This window comes from Plectropomus leopardus, chromosome 15 (genome assembly GCF_026936395.1).
Source record: "Plectropomus leopardus strain MGB_pleo_1.0 chromosome 15, ASM2693639v1, whole genome shotgun sequence".
Taxonomy (NCBI): Eukaryota; Metazoa; Chordata; class Actinopteri; order Perciformes; family Serranidae; genus Plectropomus; species Plectropomus leopardus.
Genome location: NC_142190.1, coordinates 2,037,028 through 2,059,263, shown reverse-complemented (window position 1 = coordinate 2,059,263; position 22,236 = coordinate 2,037,028). Strand labels below are relative to the sequence as shown.

General features: G+C 37.3%; 1 long non-coding RNA gene across 1 annotated transcript in view; it reads right to left on the bottom strand.

Moving 5' to 3' along the window:
* Window positions 1-20,207, bottom strand: part of LOC148187188 (uncharacterized) — a 34,860-nt gene extending 14,653 nt beyond the window's left edge. The window contains exons 1-2 of the long non-coding RNA XR_015778991.1: window positions 17,687-20,207; window positions 17,003-17,229 (exon numbers count right to left, since the gene is read on the bottom strand). This is a non-coding gene — a long non-coding RNA (uncharacterized LOC148187188). The remainder of the gene's footprint in view (window positions 1-17,002; window positions 17,230-17,686) is intronic.
* Between the last annotated feature and the right edge of the window lie 2,029 nt (window positions 20,208-22,236).

Below are 22,236 nucleotides of genomic sequence, written 5' to 3'. Positions count from 1 at the left end.
ATTGTTTTTTTGTCCCTTTTTGCAACTTCCTTTCCTATGGCGTGTTTCTACAGGCTCTTTTATGTGGTTTAATTTTGTTTTCAGCTCTTTTTAGAAAATGCCATTTTTTGACATTTTTGCCATACTATAGCCTTGCTTTTTTCGTCATTTTTTCCACATGTCAAATTATAGTTTTTTTGTCCCTTCTTGCAACTTTCTTTGCTATGGCGTGTTTCTACAGGCTATTTTTTGTGGTTTAATGTGTTTTTTAGCTGTTTTTAGAAAATGACATTTTTTGACATTTTTGGCATGCTATAGCCTTGCATTTTTGGTCATTTTTCCGCATGTCAAATTATTGTTTTTTTGTCCCTTTTTGCAACTTTCTTTGCTATGGCGTGTTTCTACAGGCTGTTTTATGTGGTTTAATGTTGTTTTCAGCTGTTTTTAAAAAATGCTATTTTTGACATTTTTGCATTTTTGGTCATTTTTTTTCATATGCCAAATTATTGTTTTTTTGTCCCTTTTTGCATCTTTCTTTGCTATGGCGTGTTTCTACAGGCTATTTTATGTGGTTTAATGTTGTTTTCAGCTGTTTTTAGAAGATGCCATTTTTTGACATTTTTGCCATACTATAGCCTTGCTTTTTACGTCATTTTTTCCATATGCCAAATTATTGTTTTTTTGTCCCTTTTTGCAACTTTCTTTGCTATGGCGTGTTTCTACAGGCTATTTTATGTGGTTTAATGTGGTTTTTAGCTGTTTTTAGAAAATGCCATTTTTCACATTTTTACCACACAATAGCCTTGCTTTTTTTGTCATTTTTTTCCACGTCGAATTGTTGTTTTTTTGTCCCTTTTTGCAACTTTCTTTGCTATGGCGTGTTTCTACAAGCTATGTCATGTGGTTTAATGTTGTTTTCAGCTGTTTTTAGAAAATGCCATTTTTGACATTTTTGCCATACTATAGCCTTGCCTTTTACGTCATTTTTTCCACATGTCGAATTGTTGGTTTTTTGTCCCTTTTTGCAACTTTCTTTGCTATGGCGTGTTTGTATAGGCTCTTTTATGTGGTTTAATGTGATTTTTAGCTGTTTTTAGAAAATGCCATTTTTGACATTTTTGCCATACTATAGCCTTGCTTTTCGTCATTTTTCCATATGTCAAATTATTGGTTTTTTTGTCCCTTCTTGCAACTTTCTTTGTTATGGCGTGTTTCTACAGGCTATTTTATGTGGTTTAATGTGGTTTTTAGCTGTTTTTAGAAAATGCCATTTTTGACATTTTTGCCATACTATAGCCTTGCTTTTTTCGTCATTTTTTCATATGCCAAATTATTGCTTTTTTGTATCTTTTCAACTTCCTTTGCTTTGCCGTGTTTTTTACAGGCTCTTTTATGTGGTTTAATGTGGTTTTTATTGTTTTTAGAAAATGCCATTTTGACATTTTTGCCATACTATAGCCTTGCTTTTTTGGTCATTTTTTCCATATGCCAAATTATTGTTTTTTTTTTCCTTTTTTGCACTTTTCTTTGCTATGGCGTGTTTCTATAGGCTATTTTATGTGGTTTAATGTTGTTTTCATCTGTTTTTAAAATTCCATTTTGAGATTTTTCCATACTATAGCCTTGCTTTTTTGGTCATTTTTCCACATGTCAAATTGTTGTTTTTTGTCCCTTGTTGCAATTTTCTTTGCTATGGCGTGTTTCTACAGGCTATTTCATGTGCTTTAATGTTGTTTTCAGCTGTTTTTAAAAATGCCATTTTTGTACATTTTTGCCATACTATAGCCTTGCTTTTTCTGTTTTTTTTTTCATATGCCAAATTATTGCTTTTTTGTATCTTTTCGCAACTGCCTTAGCTATGGCGTGTTTTTACAGGCTCTTTTATGTGGTTTAATGTTGTTTTTAGCTGTTTTTAGAAAATGCCATTTTTGACATTTTTGCCATACTATAGCCTTTGCTTTTTCTGTTTTTTTTTCATATGCCAAATTATTGCTTTTTTGTATCTTTTCGCAACTGCCTTAGCTATGGCGTGTTTTTACAGGCTCTTTTATGTGGTTTAATGTTGTTTTTAGCTGTTTTTAGAAAATGCCATTTTTGACATTTTTGCTATACTATAGCCTTGCTTTTTTGGTCATTTTTTCCATATGCCAATTATTGTTTTTTGGTCCCTTCTTGCAACTTTCTTTGCTTTGGCGTGTTTCTACAGGCTCTTTAATGTGGTTCAAAGTGGTTTTAAATTGTTTTTAGAAAATGCCATTTTTGACATTTTTGCCATACTATAGCCTTGCTTTTTTCGTCATTTTTTCCATATGCCAATTTATTGTTTTTTGTCCCTTTTGCAACTTTCTTTGCTATGGCGTGTTTCTATAGGCTATTTTATGTGGTTTATTGTTGTTTTCATCTGTTTTTAAAAATTCCATTTTTGAGATTTTTGCCATACTATAGCCTTGCTTTTTTGGTCATTTTTTCCATATGCCAAATTATTGTTTTTTTGTCCCTTTTTGCAACTTTCTTTGCTTTGCCTTGTTTTTACAGGCTCTTTTATGTGGTTTAATGTTGTTTTCAGCTGTTTTTTAAAAATGCCATTTTTACATTTTGCCATACTATAGCCTTGCTTTTTTGGTCATTTTTTCCGTATGCCAAATTATTGTTTTTTGTCCCTTCTTGCAACTTTCTTTGCTATGGCGTGTTTCTACAGGCTCTTTTATTTGGTTTAATGTGGTTTTTAGCTGTTTTTAGAAAATGCCATTTTTGACATTTTTGCCATACTATAGCCTTGGTTTTTCTGTCATTTTTTCCATATGTAAAATTATTGGTTTTTGTCCCTTTTTGCAACTTTCTTTGCTATGGCGTGTTTCTACAAGCTATTTTATGTGGTTTAATGTTGTTTTCAGCTGTTTTTAAAGAGCGCCATTTTTTACTTTCTTGCCATACTATAGCCTTGCCTTTTACGTCATTTTTCAACATGTCAAATTGTTGGTTTTTTGTCCCTTTTGCAACTTTCTTAGGTATGGCTTGTTTGTAGAGGCGATTTTATCTGGTTTAATGTGGTTTTGAGCTGTTTTTAGAAAATGCCATTTTGACATTTTTGCCATACTATAGCCTTTGCTTTTTTCGTCATTTTTTCCATATGCCAAATTATTGCTTTTTGTATCTTTTGCAACTTCCTTTGCTATGGCGTGTTTCTACAGGCTCTTTTATGTGGTTTAATGTGGTTTTTAGCTGTTTTTAGAAAATGCCATTTTTGACATTTTTGCCATACTATAGCCTTGCTTTTTTGGTCATTTTTTCCATATGCCAAATTATTGTTTTTTTTGTCCCTTTTTGCAATTTTCTTTGCTATGGCGTGTTTCTATAGGCTATTTTATGTGGTTTAATGTTGTTTTCATCTGTTTTTAAAAATTCCATTTTTGAGATTTTTTCCATACTATAGCCTTGCTTTTTTGGTCATTTTTTCCACATGTCAAATTATAGTTTTTTTGTCCCTTGTTGCAATTTTCTTTGCTATGGCGTGTTTCTTTCGGCTATTTCATGTGCTTTAATGTTGTTTTCAGCTGTTTTTAAAAATGCCATTTTTGTACATTTTTGCCATACTATAGCCTTGCTTTTTCTGTTTTTTTTTTCATATGCCAAATTATTGCTTTTTTGTATCTTTTCGCAACTGCCTTAGCTATGGCGTGTTTTTACAGGCTCTTTTATGTGGTTTAATGTTGTTTTTAGCTGTTTTTAGAAAATGCCATTTTTGACATTTTTGCCATACTATAGCCTTGCTTTTTCTGTTTTTTTTTTCATATGCCAAATTATTGCTTTTTTGTATCTTTTCGCAACTGCCTTAGCTATGGCGTGTTGTTACAGGCTCTTTTATGTGGTTTAATGTTGTTTTTAGCTGTTTTTAGAAAATGCCATTTTTGACATTTTTGCCATACTATAGCCTTGCTTTTTTTGTCATTTTTTCCACATGTCAAATTGTTGGTTTTTTGTCCCTTTTTGCAACTTCCTTTGCTATGGCGTGTTTCTACAGGCTCTTTAATGTGGTTCAAAGTGGTTTTAAATTGTTTTTAGAAAATGCCATTTTTGACATTTTTGCCATACTATAGCCTTGCTTTTTTCGTCATTTTTTCCATATGCCAATTTATTGTTTTTTTGTCCCTTTTTGCAACTTTCTTTGCTATGGCGTGTTTCTATAGGCTATTTTATGTGGTTTATTGTTGTTTTCATCTGTTTTTAAAAATTCCATTTTTGAGATTTTTGCCATACTATAGCCTTGCTTTTTTGGTCATTTTTTCCATATGCCAAATTATTGTTTTTTTGTCCCTTTTTGCAACTTTCTTTGCTTTGCCTTGTTTTTACAGGCTCTTTTATGTGGTTTAATGTTGTTTTCAGCTGTTTTTAAAAAATGCCATTTTTTACATTTTTGCCATACTATAGCCTTGCTTTTTTGGTCATTTTTTCCGTATGCCAAATTATTGTTTTTTGTCCCTTCTTGCAACTTTCTTTGCTATGGCGTGTTTCTACAGGCTCTTTTATTTGGTTTAATGTGGTTTTTAGCTGTTTTTAGAAAATGCCATTTTTGACATTTTTGCCATACTATAGCCTTGGTTTTTCTGTCATTTTTTCCATATGTAAAATTATTGGTTTTTTGTCCCTTTTTGCAACTTTCTTTGCTATGGCGTGTTTCTACAAGCTATTTTATGTGGTTTAATGTTGTTTTCAGCTGTTTTTAAAGAGCGCCATTTTTTACTTTCTTGCCATACTATAGCCTTGCCTTTTACGTCATTTTTTCAACATGTCGAATTGTTGGTTTTTTGTCCCTTTTTGCAACTTTCTTTGCTATGGCGTGTTTCTATAGGCTATTTTATGTGGTTTATTGTTGTTTTCATCTGTTTTTAAAAATTCCATTTTTGAGATTTTTGCCATACTATAGCCTTGCTTTTTTGGTCATTTTTTCCATATGCCAAATTATTGTTTTTTTGTCCCTTTTTGCAACTTTCTTTGCTTTGCCTTGTTTTTACAGGCTCTTTTATGTGGTTTAATGTTGTTTTCAGCTGTTTTTAAAAAATGCCATTTTTTACATTTTTGCCATACTATAGCCTTGCTTTTTTCGTCATTTTTTCCACATGTCAAATTGTTGGTTTTTTGTCCCTTCTTGCAACTTTCTTTGCTATGGCGTGTTTCTACAGGCTCTTTTATTTGGTTTAATGTGGTTTTTAGCTGTTTTTAGAAAATGCCATTTTTGACATTTTTGCCATACTATAGCCTTGGTTTTTCTGTCATTTTTTCCATATGTAAAATTATTGGTTTTTTGTCCCTTTTTGCAACTTTCTTTGCTATGGCGTGTTTCTACAAGCTATTTTATGTGGTTTAATGTTGTTTTCAGCTGTTTTTAAAGAGCGCCATTTTTTACTTTCTTGCCATACTATAGCCTTGCCTTTTACGTCATTTTTTCAACATGTCGAATTGTTGGTTTTTTGTCCCTTTTTGCAACTTTCTTTGCTATGGCGTGTTTGTATAGGCTATTTTATGTGGTTTAATGTGGTTTTTAGCTGTTTTTAGAAAATGCCATTTTTCACATTTTTGCCATACTATAGCCTTGCTTTTTTCGTCATTTTTTTCATATGCCAAATTATTGCTTTTTTGTATCTTTTCGCAACTTCCTTTGCTTTGCCGTGTTTTTACAGGCTCTTTTATGTGGTTTAATGTGGTTTTTAGCTGTTTTTAGAAAATGCCATTTTTGACATTTTTGCCATACTATAGCCTTGCTTTTTTGGTCATTTTTTCCATATGCCAAATTATTGTTTTTTTGTCCCTTTTTGCAATTTTCTTTGCTATGGCGTGTTTCTATAGGCTATTTTATGTGGTTTAATGTTGTTTTCATCTGTTTTTAAAAATTCCATTTTTGAGATTTTTTCCATACTATAGCCTTGCTTTTTTGGTCATTTTTTCCACGTCAAATTATAGTTTTTTTGTCCCTTTTTGCAATTTTCTTTGCTATGGCGTGTTTCTTTCGGCTATTTCATGTGCTTTAATGTTGTTTTCAGCTGTTTTTAAAAATGCCATTTTTGTACATTTTTGCCATACTATAGCCTTGCTTTTTCTGTTTTTTTTTTCATATGCCAAATTATTGCTTTTTTGTATCTTTTCGCAACTGCCTTAGCTATGGCGTGTTTTTACAGGCTCTTTTATGTGGTTTAATGTTGTTTTTAGCTGTTTTTAGAAAATGCCATTTTTGACATTTTTGCCATACTATAGCCTTGCTTTTTTTGTCATTTTTTCCACATGTCAAATTGTTGGTTTTTTGTCCCTTTTTGCAACTTTCTTTGCTATGGCGTGTTTCTACAGGCTCTTTAATGTGGTTCAAAGTGGTTTTAAATTGTTTTTAGAAAATGCCATTTTTGACATTTTTGCCATACTATAGCCTTGCTTTTTTCGTCATTTTTTCCATATGCCAATTTATTGTTTTTTTGTCCCTTTTTGCAACTTTCTTTGCTATGGCGTGTTTCTATAGGCTATTTTATGTGGTTTATTGTTGTTTTCATCTGTTTTTAAAAATTCCATTTTTGAGATTTTTGCCATACTATAGCCTTGCTTTTTTCGTCATTTTTTCCATATGCCAATTTATTGTTTTTTTGTCCCTTTTTGCAACTTTCTTTGCTATGGCGTGTTTCTATAGGCTATTTTATGTGGTTTAATGTTGTTTTCAGCTGTTTTTAAAAAATGCCATTTTTTACATTTTTGCCATACTATAGCCTTGCTTTTTTCGTCATTTTTTCCACATGTCAAATTGTTGGTTTTTTGTCCCTTCTTGCAACTTTCTTTGCTATGGCGTGTTTCTACAGGCTCTTTTATTTGGTTTAATGTGGTTTTTAGCTGTTTTTAGAAAATGCCATTTTTGACATTTTTGCCATACTATAGCCTTGGTTTTTCTGTCATTTTTTCCATATGTAAAATTATTGGTTTTTTGTCCCTTTTTGCAACTTTCTTTGCTATGGCGTGTTTCTACAAGCTATTTTATGTGGTTTAATGTTGTTTTCAGCTGTTTTTAAAGAGCGCCATTTTTTACTTTCTTGCCATACTATAGCCTTGCCTTTTACGTCATTTTTTCAACATGTCGAATTGTTGGTTTTTTGTCCCTTTTTGCAACTTTCTTTGCTATGGCGTGTTTGTATAGGCTATTTTATGTGGTTTAATGTGGTTTTTAGCTGTTTTTAGAAAATGCCATTTTTCACATTTTTGCCATACTATAGCCTTGCTTTTTTCGTCATTTTTTTCATATGCCAAATTATTGCTTTTTTGTATCTTTTCGCAACTTCCTTTGCTTTGCCGTGTTTTTACAGGCTCTTTTATGTGGTTTAATGTGGTTTTTAGCTGTTTTTAGAAAATGCCATTTTTGACATTTTTGCCATACTATAGCCTTGCTTTTTTCGTCATTTTTTTCATATGCCAAATTATTGCTTTTTTGTATCTTTTCGCAACTTCCTTTGCTTTGCCGTGTTTTTACAGGCTCTTTTATGTGGTTTAATGTGGTTTTTAGCTGTTTTTAGAAAATGCCATTTTTGACATTTTTGCCATACTATAGCCTTGCTTTTTTGGTCATTTTTTCCATATGCCAAATTATTGTTTTTTTGTCCCTTTTTGCAATTTTCTTTGCTATGGCGTGTTTCTATAGGCTATTTTATGTGGTTTAATGTTGTTTTCATCTGTTTTTAAAAATTCCATTTTTGAGATTTTTTCCATACTATAGCCTTGCTTTTTTGGTCATTTTTTCCACATGTCAAATTATAGTTTTTTTGTCCCTTTTTGCAATTTTCTTTGCTATGGCGTGTTTCTTTCGGCTATTTCATGTGCTTTAATGTTGTTTTCAGCTGTTTTTAAAAATGCCATTTTTGTACATTTTTGCCATACTATAGCCTTGCTTTTTCTGTTTTTTTTTTCATATGCCAAATTATTGCTTTTTTGTATCTTTTCGCAACTGCCTTAGCTATGGCGTGTTTTTACAGGCTCTTTTATGTGGTTTAATGTTGTTTTTAGCTGTTTTTAGAAAATGCCATTTTTGACATTTTTGCCATACTATAGCCTTGCTTTTTTTGTCATTTTTTCCACATGTCAAATTGTTGGTTTTTTGTCCCTTTTTGCAACTTCCTTTGCTATGGCGTGTTTCTACAGGCTATTTTATGTGGTTTAATGCTGTTGTCAGCTGTTTTTAAAGAATGCCATTTTTGCCATACTATAGCCTTGCTTTTTTCGTCATTTTGTTCATATGCCAAATTATTGCTTTTTTGTATCTTTTCGCAACTTCCTTTGCTTTGGCGTGTTTTTACAGGCTCTTTTATGTGGTTTAATGTGGTTTTCAGCTCTTTTTAGAAAATGCCATTTTTAACATTTTTGCCATACTATAGCCTTGCTTTTTTTGGCATTTTTTCCACAATTTGAATTGTTGGTTTCTTATCCCTTTTTGCAACTTTCTTTGCTATGGCGTGTTTCTACAAGCTATTTTATGACTGAATGACCGAAAATGCAAGGCTATAGTATGGCAAAACTGTCAAAAATAAGATTTTTCAAAAACAGCTACAAACCACATTAAATCACATAAAAGAGCCTGTAGAAACACGCCATAGCAAAGAAAGTTGCAAAAAGGGACAAAAAAACAATCGGTTGACATGTGGAAAAAATGACCAAAAAAGCAAGGCTATAGTATGGCAAAAATGTCAAAAATGGCATTTTCAAAAAAACAGCTAAAAACCACATTAAACCACATAAAAGAGCCTGTAGAAACACGCCATAGCAAAGGAAGTTGCAGAAAGGGACAAAAAACCAACAATTCGACATGTTGAAAAAATGACGGAAAAAGCAAGGCTATAGTATGGCAAAAATGTCAAAAAATGGCATTTTCTAAAAAGAGCTGAAAACAAAATTAAACCACATAAAAGAGCCTGTACAAACACGCCATAGCAAAGGAAGTTGCAAAAAGGGACAAAAAAACAATAATTTGACATGTGGAAAAAATGACGGAAAAAGCCACATTAAACCACATGAAATAGCCTTCTAAGACACACCACAGCATCAGTTGCAAAAAGGGCCAAAAACACACAAATTTGACATGTCAAAAAAAGACATGTCTCAAAAACAGCTGAAAATCAAATTAAACCACATAAAATAGCCTTCCAAGAGATGCAATAGTATAGAAACTTGCAAAAAGGGCCAAAAACACAAAAAATTTGGCAAGTCTGAAAAATGACGGAAAATGCAAGGCTATAGTATAGCAAAAGTGTCACAAAAAATGAGATGTCTCAAGAACAGCTGAAAACCACATTAAATCACATAAAATAACCTTCCAAGACAAGTCATAGCATTGGAAGTTGCAAAAACAACCAAAAACACAAAAAAAATGACATGCGGAAAAAATGACCAAAAATGCAAGGCTATAGTATGGAAAAAATCTCAAAAAAATTAAATCACATATAACACCCTTCCAAGACAAGCCATAGCATAATCAGTTTTAAAAAGGGCTAAAAAAACACCAAAATTTGGCATGTCCAAAAAAATGAGCAAAAATTACAAGGCTATAGTATGGCAAAAATGTCAAAATGTGATGTATTCCAAACACAGCTGACAAACCACATTAAACCAAATAAAATCACCTTCCAAGATACGTCATAGCATAGATAGTTGCAAAAATGGCCAAAAACACACAAATTTGACATGTGGAAAAAAAATGACCAAAAATGCAAGGCAAAAATGTCAATTCATGACAAGTCCCAAAAACAGCTGAAAACCATTGACCAAAAATGCAAGGCTATAGTAAGGCAAAAATGTCCAAAAATGACACCTCTAAAAACAGCTTAAAACCACATGAAATACCCTTCTAAGACACATTATAGCATAATCAGTTGCAAAAAGGTTCCAAAAAATGACCAAAAATGTAAAGCTATAGTATGGAAAAAATGTCAAAAAATTACACGTCTCAAAAACAGCTTAAAACCAAATTAAATCACATATAACACCCTTCCAAGACAAGCCATAGCATAATCAGTTGCAAAAAGGGCCAAAAACACCAAAATTTGGCATGTCTAAAAAATGAGCAAAATTACAAGGCAAAAATGTCAAAATGTGACTTATCCCCAAAACAGCTGAAAACCACATTAAACCAAATAAAATAGCCTTCCAAGTGACACCTCAGCATAGACTGTCACAACAACAACCAAAAATATATTATAACGGCCAAAATTTGCCATATTGAAAAAAAATGTCAAAACATGGCATGTATGTAAAACTGCTAAAAACCACATAAAATAGCATCTTGAGGCACGCCGTAGGATAAAATGTTGCAAAACGTTTACAAACACCATAACATAGCACGTCAAAATAACGGCTGAAAAAGCCGTACTATAGTACGACGTAAAAGGCCAAAATATGACATGAAGAACAAAACAGCCTGCCAAGAGAAGTCATAGTATAGAATTTGCAAAACTGCCAAAACCACGACGTCGAAAAAACAACAAAAATGACCCAGATTGGCCCAAATACATCATAGTATAGCACCTCAACAAAAATGACCCAAAAATGTTTTAGTATAGTAAGTCATCAAAAATTACCCAAAAATATCATGGTATAGTTTGCTGTAAAAGATGACCCAAAATGGCACAAAAACATCATAATATAGTATGTAGTCAGAAATCATGCCAAAACATCTAAAATCATGAAAAAACGTCATAGTAAAACATGCTGTCAAACGTCATGCTTTAACATGCCAAAAAAATCCCAAATCATGGAAAGACTGACATTTTTTCATTATTTTTGACGACATGCTATACTTGGACATTTTTTGACATTTGTTTTTACATGTACTATTACTACTGTACTATTAGTTTTTTTGCCATTCTGACATATTTTTATGACATTTTTTTCAACATACTGTACTGTCATTTATTACACTTTTGGCCATTTAAGACACTTTTTCATGACAAACTATACTATTATATATTCTCATTAAATTGTATCTATGTAGTGTAAAGTATGACTTTAATGACATGGTTGATAGTTTTTGATTCACTGTACTGTGCCATTATTATTATTATACTTTTTTGACATATTATAGAATATTTTTTATGACATTGTTTTTTTCATAATATACTATGAATTTATTTATTGTACAATATCTTATTTATGACATTTTTACTCTCACTATAGTATGGCTTTGTTATGATTTATTTATTTGTTTCACCATACTTTACTTTTACTCTCAAGGCATTTTGGGGGACCTAATTTCTGAAAATATGCAAACTGATGTCAATCAAGAGATCCAGCTAGACTGCTGAACATCTTCAATCACTGAGGGAGAACTAATTATTGAGCAGCTGGTGAATGCTAATTGGTTGAAAGCAATCAACACTCTCACATGCAATCGGATGAACTCTGTCTAAAGCTTTTTCACCAGCCAATCCTGAGCTGTTGCTAGGGAGAAAACAGCGGCACCACCTGCTCTGCTCAGCGCTCGTCTGTCAAATCTTACACTGGATGTGTTACCTTTAGTCTTTCTAATTCATCATTAATAAAAAGAATTTCTGTCAGTGTTTCATGATTCAAGTTCAAGGTTCATTCCAGTCTTGTTTACATGTAAAATCAAATGCTTTAACAGCTACAATTCAAAATTTAGTTTCAATATTTCATTTGGCTGATTGGGTCTTGAGCCAAGGAGAAGTTAATCTTGGTGAGGATGATTTATTGCTGCCTAACCCTCAAATTTTACTCTCTCTGATTGCCAGCTGTTACTGCTGTTTCAGTTTTTTCAGTGTTGGACTTTCTTTTGTAATATTGTAGCAGCAGATCTTATGCCTTGCCAATTTATGTTTGCTCAGGTTTAAAAAGGTGTAATATCTTGTAATGCAGCATAAATGAATTGATGCCGTCCCAGGTTTCAAAGGGTTAAAAAACTGTGTGGTAATAATTGATTGTATCAAAGTGGAGCTGACAGTAATATTTACACGTGTATTTCACGGATTGGTTTGTAAAAAAACTGAAATAAGTTGGGTTTTTTTCCTGAATTGGAAACATTATGCTGCCCTAATAACGTGTTTCCTGCAGAGGACGTCCACAGTACTAAGGCTGATTTTACTCTCAAATGATCGGTCCCCGCTGCACTTCAGGATCACTTGAGAACCTCTCAGGAAAAGCCAGCCCTCTTTAGCGTGTCAGCCCGAGTGCAGCGAGGATGCAGAGATCTGAGTGGAGTCCAATCAGCAGCCTGGTGGCTAACAGCGCTCCCCACGAGCCACTTCCCCCAGTTCAAGGACTGGCTGGCTCCCAGATTGATGGGGATTGGCATGAATAATTTAGGGCCTGCATTAAACTGGGAGGAAATGGTGACTCATGAAAGAGGAGAAGCTGAAATGCTAAGTGGTTAAGAGAGGGCGACCTCGTCTTATAGCAGCGTCTGCCCGGCCTATATGCAGCCTCCACTGAGCTCATTGTATAGAAGATACAAATACTAGACACGTGCAGAAATGCATACTGTCCATACAGTATAAATGCATGGATGTAAAAACTGATGATATTCAGCTAATGCACATTTGTTCTGGCAGATATTTAACTCCTTGAAACCTTTTCTCAAAAACATGGGAAGAAAGCAATGAGCATGAAAACAGGAAACTACCCTCAAATTAAGACATTTATGTCCTGGGATGCCTCCCAGGGAGGCGTCTGGGAGGCATCCTAATTAGATGCCCGAGCCACCTCATCTGGCTCTTTTCAACACGGAGGAGCAGCGGCTCTACTCCGAGCTCCTCCCGGATGACCGAGCTTCTCACCCTATCTCTAAGGGAGAGCCCAGCCACCCTACAGAGGAAACTCATTTCGGCCGCTTGTACCCGCGATCTTGTTCTTTCGGTCACTACCCAAAGCTCGTGACCATAGGTGAGGGTCGGAACGAGGATCGACTGGTAAATCGAGAGCTTTGCCTTTCAGCTCAGCTCCCTCTTAACCACGACAGATCGGTGCAGAGGCCGCATTACTGCAGACGCTGCACCGATCCGCCTGTCGATGTCCTGCTCCATCCTTCCCTCACTCGTGAACAAGACCACGAGGTACTTAAACTCCTCCACTTGGGGCAGGATCTCCTCTTCAATCTGGAGAGGGCACTCCACCCTTTTCTGGCTGAGAACCATGGCCTCGGATTTGGAGGTGCTGATTCTTATCCCGGCCGCTTCACACTCGGCTGCGAACCGATCCAGTGAGAGCTGAAGGTCACGGCCTGATGAAGCCAACAGGACCACATCATCTGCAAAGAGCAGAGACCTAATCCTGAGGTCACCAAACCGGACCCCCTCAACGCCCTGGCTGCACCCAGAAATTCTGTTCATAGAAGTTATGAACAGAATCGGTGACAAAGGGCAGCTCTGGCGGAGTCCAACCCTCACTGGAAACGAGTTCGACTTACTGCCAGCAATGCGGACCAAGCTCCGGCACTGGTCGTACAGGGAACGGATGGCCCATATCAGGGGGTCCGATACCCCATACTCCTGGAGAACCCCCCACAGGACTCCCCAAGGGACATGGTCGAATGCCTTCCCCAAGTCCACAAAGCACATGTGGACTGGTTGGGCAAACTCCCATGCACCCTCAAGGACCATGCCAAGGGTCCAGAGCTGGTCCATAGTTCCACGACCAGGACAAAAACTGCATTGCTCCTCCTGAATCCGAGGTTCGACTATCCGGCGGACCTTCCTCTCCAGTACCCCTGAATAGACCTTACCAGGGAGGCTGAGGAGTGTGATTCCCCTAGAGTTAGAACACACCCTCTGGTCCCCCTTCTTAAAAAGAGGGACCACCACCCCGGTCTGCCAGTCCAGAGGCACTGCCCCCGATGTCCATGCAATGCTGCAGAGTTGTGTCAACCATGACAGCCCCACAACATCCAGGACCTTAAGGAACTCTGGACGGACCTCATCCACCCCCGGGGCCCTGCCACTGAGGAGCTTTTGACCACCTCGGCAACCTCAGCCCCAGAGATGGGAGAGCCTACTCCTGAGTCCCCAGGCCCTGCTTCCTCACTGGAAGACGTGTCGGTGGGAATGAGGAGGTCTTCGAAGTATACCTTCCACCGATCCGCAACGTCCCGAGTCGAGGTCAGCAGCGCAACGTCCCCACCATACACAGTGTTGACAGAGTGCCGCTTCCCCCTCCCGAGACGCCAGATGGTGGTCCAGAACCTCTTCGAAGCCGTCCAGAAGTCTTTCTCCGTGGCCTCACCAAACTCCTTCCACGCCCGGGTTTTTGCCTCGGCAACCGCTGTAGCTGCACTCCCCTTGGCCTACAGGTACCTGTCTGCAGCCTCTGAAGTCCCTCAGGCCAAGAAGGCCCGATAGGACTCCTTCTTCAGCTTGACAGCATCCCTCACCGCCGGTGTCCACCAATGGGTTCGGGTGTTGCCGTCATGACAGGCACCGACCACCTTACGGCCACAGCACCGATCGGCTGCCTCAACAACGGAGGCATGGAACATGGCCCACTCGGACTCAATGTCCCCTGCCTCCCCCGGGACATGGACGAAGCTCTCCTGGAGGTGGGAGTTGAAGCTCCATCTGAGGGGAGACTCTGCCAGACGTTCCCAGCAGACCCTCACGATGTGTTTGTGTCTGCCAGGTCTGATCGGCATTCTCCCTCACCATCTGAGCCAACTCACCACCAGGTAGTGATCAGTTGGCAGCTCGGCCCCTCTCTTCACCCAAGTGTCCAAGACATGCGGCCGCAAGTCCAACAACTACAAAGTCAGTCATTGAACTGCGGCCTAGGGTGTCCTGATGCCAAGTGCACATATGGACAACCTCATGCCCGAACATGGTGTTCGTTATGGACAATCTGCGGTGCGCACAGAAGTCCAATAACAAAACACCACTCGGGTTCAGATCGGGGTGGCCATTCCTCCTCATCACGCCCCTCCAGGTCTCACTGTCGCTTGCAACGTGAGCATTGAAGTCCCCCAGCAGAACGAGGGAATCCCCAGAAGGAGGACTCTCCAGTACCCCCTCTAAGGACTCCAAAAAGGGTGGATACTCTGAGCCATAGGCACAAACAACAGTCAGGATCCGTCCCCCCACCCAAAGGCGGACAGAGGCTACCCTCTCGTCCACCGGGGCAAACTCCAACATACAGGCACTGGGCCTGTATGTTAGATATCTCTACCTTTTTTTAATTATCTAAATGTATTTCTTGAAAATTGTGGAGGGTCTAATCAAGTTGCTTATTGCCATTTTTCCCATGTTTTTTTTTTAACAAAATCAAACCAAATTGTTCCAGGTTTCAAAGGTTTAACATAATTTTTCCTATGCTGTTTTAAGACGCATTTTACAAGTATTTCAACCAAACTGGTACAAATACTTGTCAGCAAATTGCAATTTCTTTGTTAGGAATGTAATACAAATTGCAAGAAATTGTTAGATTTAAAAAAAATATTTTTTTTAAAAGCTAGGCGGAAAAAGTGTCGTAACTATATACTTGAAATTTTAAATAATTTTTGAGTTTGTTTGTTTTTTCTTAGAAAATTATTTTTGGAAAGCTAGGTGAAAACGGCTAGGGAAATTCTTTTTAAAAGCTAGGGAAAAAAATCATATTTATAGATAATTACATTAATTAAATATAAAAAGTTGTGTCACTAAATTCTTATCATTTTAAGCACTTTTTACAGGTAATTTTCTTTAATTATTTATTGTTATTAGGGCCCAAGCACTGACTGCATAAACCATGAGATTGCAAGATCAAGTATAAGTTTGTTGAAAATGTAAAGTGTTTGGTTAATGTACCTGAGGTTGGTGGTTCAAGTCTTATTTGGGACAAGTGTCCTTTGAAAACTGACTCTAAAGCACAGAGGTAAAGGCAACGTCCAACAAAAGCTAAGTGTCTGGAGGTTTAGCTCAATGTGTAAAGCAAGCACTTAGTGTGCTAGAGGTTGGTGGTTCAAGTCTTGCCTGGGACAAGTGACTTTTGAAGACAAAGCACAGAGCTAAAGGGAAAGTCAAATGCTTAGAGTTGGGCTGAGAGACATTAAGGACAGTCAAGAGACAGGACATTGGGGAAAAGACAAGGTTAGGTTAAGAGACAGGAAAGTCAGTCAAGTTATAGGCAGTTAGGTTGTGAGACAGGAAGTTGGGTTGAGAGACAGGAAGGTTAGTCAAGTTACAACAAGTGAACTTGACAGACAGGAAGTTGAGTTGAGAGACAGGAAGTCGAGTGGAGATAGAAGATGAGGGTATAAGAGGTGAAAGTAATAGTTGGGTAAGAAAGTCAGGAATAGTACGACGCAGCCTAGCATGAGTCTGGATACCCTTAGGTCCTAAAATGACAGGGAGCAGTCTGAAGGAAGTCTTGCAACGAACAATTAAAACAGTTAAAAAACACACAATTGTCTCCTTGTCTCCTGAATTTTCATATACTGAATACTGAATTTTCCCTCCCAAGAACTTAGCTGATTTATCGGCCTGACTATATATCAGCCGAGTTTTCGACAGACGTCACTGGCGATACTGAATTTTCCGTTTCAACACCATATGACCCTTATATCAGCAGAGCAGACAGATTTATCAGCTGATATTTTATTTCATTTATGCCATAAAATATCGTTTGGCTGTAGATTCATACAGTTTAGACACTGATTGTGATACTGAAGAATAAATTAAGGCACATAAAGTTGAGTAATATATCGTTTTTGGCCAATAAATCAGGTGAAGTTTTCCCGAAACAGGTAAAACCAGTATCGGCAGATGCGTCTGTCGAAGTCAAGGAATATCGGTAAAGAAATGTCAAAGTAAAATCAAAAAATTCAGAAATTTAGTAATTTAGAGACTGTGATGTAATAGCATACTTTGTCCGTTAAAGAGTACTGACATATTTTAACCCTTATTGGGCACTCATTGAAATACTTGGAAATTCAAAATTTCAACCCTAGAGCCTTATTGGAAGATATTCTAAAACTATTTTACTTTTGTGACAAAATTTTTAATTTCTAGTTGAAAATCAAGGTCAATGAAGTTACCATATTTTGTTGTCGTCCTCAAGCAGCTCCACTGCAGGCCGCATGCACTTCCTCTTGGCGGAGGGGCCCATCACACGGGCCTTGAGGGTCCAGGTTGTGGGTGTGTGGGATGAAGACAGGGTGTGCCATGTCGTGGTCTTCCTCACTGTAGCCTTCATTGTCACTGATGGCAGGGAGGGCAGGCACAACATCAGTCTCCTCTTTCCGTGAAAGATCCGAGTAGACAGCTGAAAATGAAAAGGGAGGATGTTCTTGAGTCAGTATCGAGCCCACTTTGAGTAATTTTTGTGTAACTTTTTTCATCAGAAAAACTAAATCAATAAAAAACATTGATTTATTGAATTAACTTTAGCAGTAATAAGGATCACTGTAAAAAATAAACTCTAATATATGCCCTTTAAGTATAATACAAACTGCTATGCAATCATAAAACTTCAACAATAAACAAAATCACACATATTTCACTATTTCTAGCTTGAAAATGTCTAAAAAGAAAACTTTTTACTGGATCACTGTTTGATGCTATTCAAACCCGTGGCGTGCACTAGTCTTTACGCGAACAGGGCGTCACCATATTTTCATGCAAAAGTTACACTGATTTCTAGAAATCCTACGCAAACAACAACAACAAGCTCAACGTTTAGCGCAACTATTCGATATAATGTGTGAGCCTCATCAGCTTACCTCGGTTAGTTTCGACGTTATGACCGTAAATGTGGGAGGTGGCAGGTGAGCAAAAACGGACGTTACGCATTCTGGAAGAACGGTGAAGTTTGAAATGCTCCAGGCCGCTGCTGATTGGTCAGATGCCGTGATGTCACTGTCTGTCATGCAGCCTGGTCTTCTCTGATTGGCTGAAATCCATGTGATTCCCTGACCTCTCCGGGAGGCATGGAGACGCCGTTTCGGATATCCTTGGAATAAATAAGGGTAAAGTTCAAGTCTATATTTTGTTTGTTTGTGACACAAGTGTTTCCTTGTTTTGTATATGTGTAGTTTTCGCCAATTCTGGCATAATCCCGTAAAATTTCAGCCACAGATTTTATACTGTTGGGCTCAAACCACCAAACTATGAGACTCCATCTGAATGTCTTAACACCTGAGCCACATGTCAGTTACAAGTTACACTGTGGACGTTCACTTTAGTTTTTCAATGTGGACAGTACCCATTAAAAGTCACCTGTCCAGAATAAGACTTGAACCTGCAACCTCAGACATACCAACCAACCGTCTTAACCCCTGAGCCAAACCTCCTGACACCTGAAACACTTTTGACGTCCTCTTTCACACGTTCATTTGGACAGTAGTCTTTAAAACTCACTTGTCTTGGTTAAAGTTTAATCTCACAAGTTGGACCACTCTTTTTAGCTAATACAACTGACATTTAGACTATTTTCAGTATTCTGTCTTTTTCTACAGCTGCTTGTAAAATTCACCCACATCAAGCAGGATTCAATCTTCTGACCTTCCAGTCAGCAAACACACACTTTAACCAAGTGAGCTAAACCTTCAGACAGTTAAATCATGTTTTAAGTTGGACTTCAGACTCTTCTCTGAGAAGCGGCCTGTAAAATTTACCCACCCTGGATAAAGTTCAAACTTTTTTGATAATTTCTTCTTGTGTTGCTAATTCCCTTATTCCAATGTTTTTGAAAGAAATCGCACCAATTTGCTCACGTTTCAAAGTGATGTCGCTCTAGGTTTAAAAGGGTTAAAACCTACACCATATTGTTTTTGTGTAAATACAGCCCAGTAGAAAAGGAAATGCATTAGATCAAGCTAATGGTAACTGATGAGCTGCCTGTTAGTCACTGCAGGTTTGGGACCATTGGGGGGAATAAAAAGCACCAGTTCACGTTGGCTCTCTACGCTGTGTAACTATACAACATGCTGGAGGCACAGTGCATAGCAGAGCCCTCTATAAATAGATCTCCCCTGCAGCCTCGAGTCAGGAGTGGAGTTAGTATGTGCATTAGTGCGCTGGCACGCAGCATGAATGACTGGGAGTTGACAGGGAGGAAGAACAAAAAAAAAAGTGATGAAAACCAGCAGCCGCTCAGAGCGTCACCAGTTGTGCTGCTCCTGCGCTGACTGGTGATTAACTGCAGGGAGGTGAACATTAACCAAATTCACCGAGCAGTAGCTTCATTCATGCAGCTGCACGGTGTATTGATTGCAGCAGGGCCTGCGGCTCATATAGGCCGCTGATGTCATTTCCAGTGGCTGCCCCTGGCCTACTTCTAATTATATACTGACCGTGTGTGTTTTTCTACATACATGTGTCTCAGCACACACACTAACCGTGTGCAAAAGTGCAGGATGTTTCATGTTTCTTTATCGATCTTGAGTTTCTCTAATAACACATATAACCTCATGGCATCTTTTTTTCTGGTGAAATAATGTTCAGGTAAACTGCTCTAGATTTTCTACACTTCAGATTAGCACAAAAAAATCCAAATCTGTTTCTGGAGCGTCTCATAAAAACTCACAAATATCTACAAACAGGGAGACAAAGAGCTTCATCTGTGCTCTTTCCGTTTTGAGTTATGTAACTCTTGTTAAGGCATCATGGCAGTGATAAAAGCCAGAGCTCCTGCAGAGCAGTGATACTCAAGTTACGGTCCACGGGCCAAATCTGGACCCCCGACTGTTTTCTAATTCACAATAAAAATAAAGTGATTCAAACTGGGAATTGTTTTTGTACTTTTAGTCTCCATCAGGAGGCAGAGAGCATAAAACAGCATCGAAATAGAGCTTGTTTATATATTTTTTAAAAAAGGGCCAGTGGAGGATCCCTCACACCCCTCACAGATGTCCTCACTCAGACCATAATGTCCTAAAATCCTTTAAACATCCTAAAAGCCCAGAAATAATGTAAAATCCTAGAAATGTCCTAAAAACATCGACATGTCCAAAAACTTAGAAAGCTCCTTAACTTCTATAACTGTCCTAAAATCCTTAAAACATCCTCAAATTCGAGAAATGTACCAAAATCCTCGAAATGTTCTAAAATCATAGAAATCTACTACAATCCTACAACTTTCCTAAAATCCTAGAAACGTCCTAAAATTTTAAAAAATGTCCTAAAATCCTCAAAATGTCTTAAAATCCTAGAAATGTTTAAGCTCTAGAACATCCTTGAAAAACTAGAAATGTCCTTGAGTCCTTGTAACATCCCTAAAGTCCTAGACGTATCCTAAAATCCTAAAAACATCAAAAAATCCTTCAAACATGTATGCGGCTGCTGCGATTGGCCCCTGGCCTCCTGTCATTTTGCTCGAGTGGCCCCTGAGCGAAACAAGCGGAGTATCGCTGCTCTTTTCGGCCCGCTCGTCTTCAGCCTGGTGATTGTTTCAGTGACCTTGCTCAGTCAGGAGTGGAGAGCAAATCTCCATCAATTATGAATCTATCTGGACGTGAATAATTCATCGGAGACGTTCGGTATGATGAAATTATGCAATTTCGGGCGTTACGACGCACACAGTGCAGCAACGGCCCTAAATCTCTGTGCACATGACACCCAACACACATATCAGCTGCCTTATCAGTTTTTCCCTGACTCATGAAGGAACACTGGGAACCTCAACCTCAGCATGCTGTCCGAAACTTAGAGTAACTTTGTGGCAAAAACAGGCGAATCTGATGGACGCATTAATGCTGCGAACATGACCTGAGTGGTTACATCGCAGCCTGGACCGCTGCCGTTTGCTCAATGTTGGGACAATATACGTTTATTTTGCTTTTTGACACAAAAAACATGCGATACTAGGGTCCATTCCAATTTGAATGCTATTTCATCCTGATTGGTGCTCTGTGATTAACCCTTTGAAACCTGAGCAAATTGGCTTGATTTCTTTCAAAAGCATGGGAACAACACAGCAAGCTACAAAAGAAGATATGACCCATGGAAAAAAAAAATTAAGGCAAAAAAGGAGTGAAAATAACAAACAAATAAGGCAAACAAGATTTGGTGGGGGAAAAAATTAAAGAAACCCTATATAATTCTTTTCCCCTTCTTTTCCCTAAATATATCTTTAAAAAATTAAATTAAAATAAAAGAATTAATAAATAATAATAATAATAATAATAATAATAATAATAATAATAATAATAATAATAATAAATAACTACATTTAGTAAAATACATAAATAAATAATAAAATAATTCATAAAAAGTACAAGAAAATTACTTGAATTTTTTAAGGCAAAAAGGAAGAAAAACAACATTTGGTAAAATTATTTAACATTATTTTAAATACATGTAAGTATAGTCATTATAAATATAGTTTTTCCTTAGCCTTATATTTTTTTCCCTCGACCTTTTCCCTAGCTATTTTAAAAATAATTTTAAAAATAAACTCATGTCTTGCCGTTTGTGGAGCATATGTTGCAGAGTTGCTCATTGCCTTTTTCCATGTTTCTGAAAGAAATCAAAGATTTTTGCTCAGCGTTAAAAGGTTTAAATTCTTGTGAAAGGCGTCTGAAAGCAGCACAAGGAAAGAGATGTGGATCCAGGTTTCAGAGGGTTAAAGGACGCTTTAGCTCCAGTTTGCATGGCGTCAGTGCGCAGAGAGCAGACGGCCTGATGGGGGCGCCGCTCTGAAACGTCAGACTGTAAAGCAGAAGTGATGCGGGGTCTTGTCTGCCGCAGGCCGCCTGCATCACTCTCTGACGTTTCACTCGCTCTCTTTCGCATCAACGACCATCAGATGAATAATTTAACACAAGATACCAAAACATTCAGACGCTGAGCTTTCCCCCTCAGTTATTATCCTCCTGTCTGCAGACTAACGACACACAGCGGCTTCAGGACGCCACTTTTATAGAGAGGAAGGCCTCCGCTGTCATGTGACAGCATGCAATTATACTGTTTGGAACTTTAACCCTTTAAAACCTGAGAAACATGGCCTTATTCTTTCCAGCAATGAGTGACTTTGCAAGATATTACCTGAAAAAATTGGCAAAAAAAACATTTTTTCTTTCAAATTACAATAAAATAAAAAAAGAAAAAAATGACTTAAAAAATGACACATTTTTTGTGACATTTCTTGCCATTTTGCTTATTGTTTTTATTAATGTTTTTAAAATAAAGCAGACCAATTTGGGTTTCAAATGATTAATAATTCATTAATATAATATATTAATGATTGCTTAAATACTGGAGGGACTTTACAAGAAACAGCCCAAAAATGTGTCTCAAAAAAAAAAAAGAAATGAATAAAAACTTACATGAA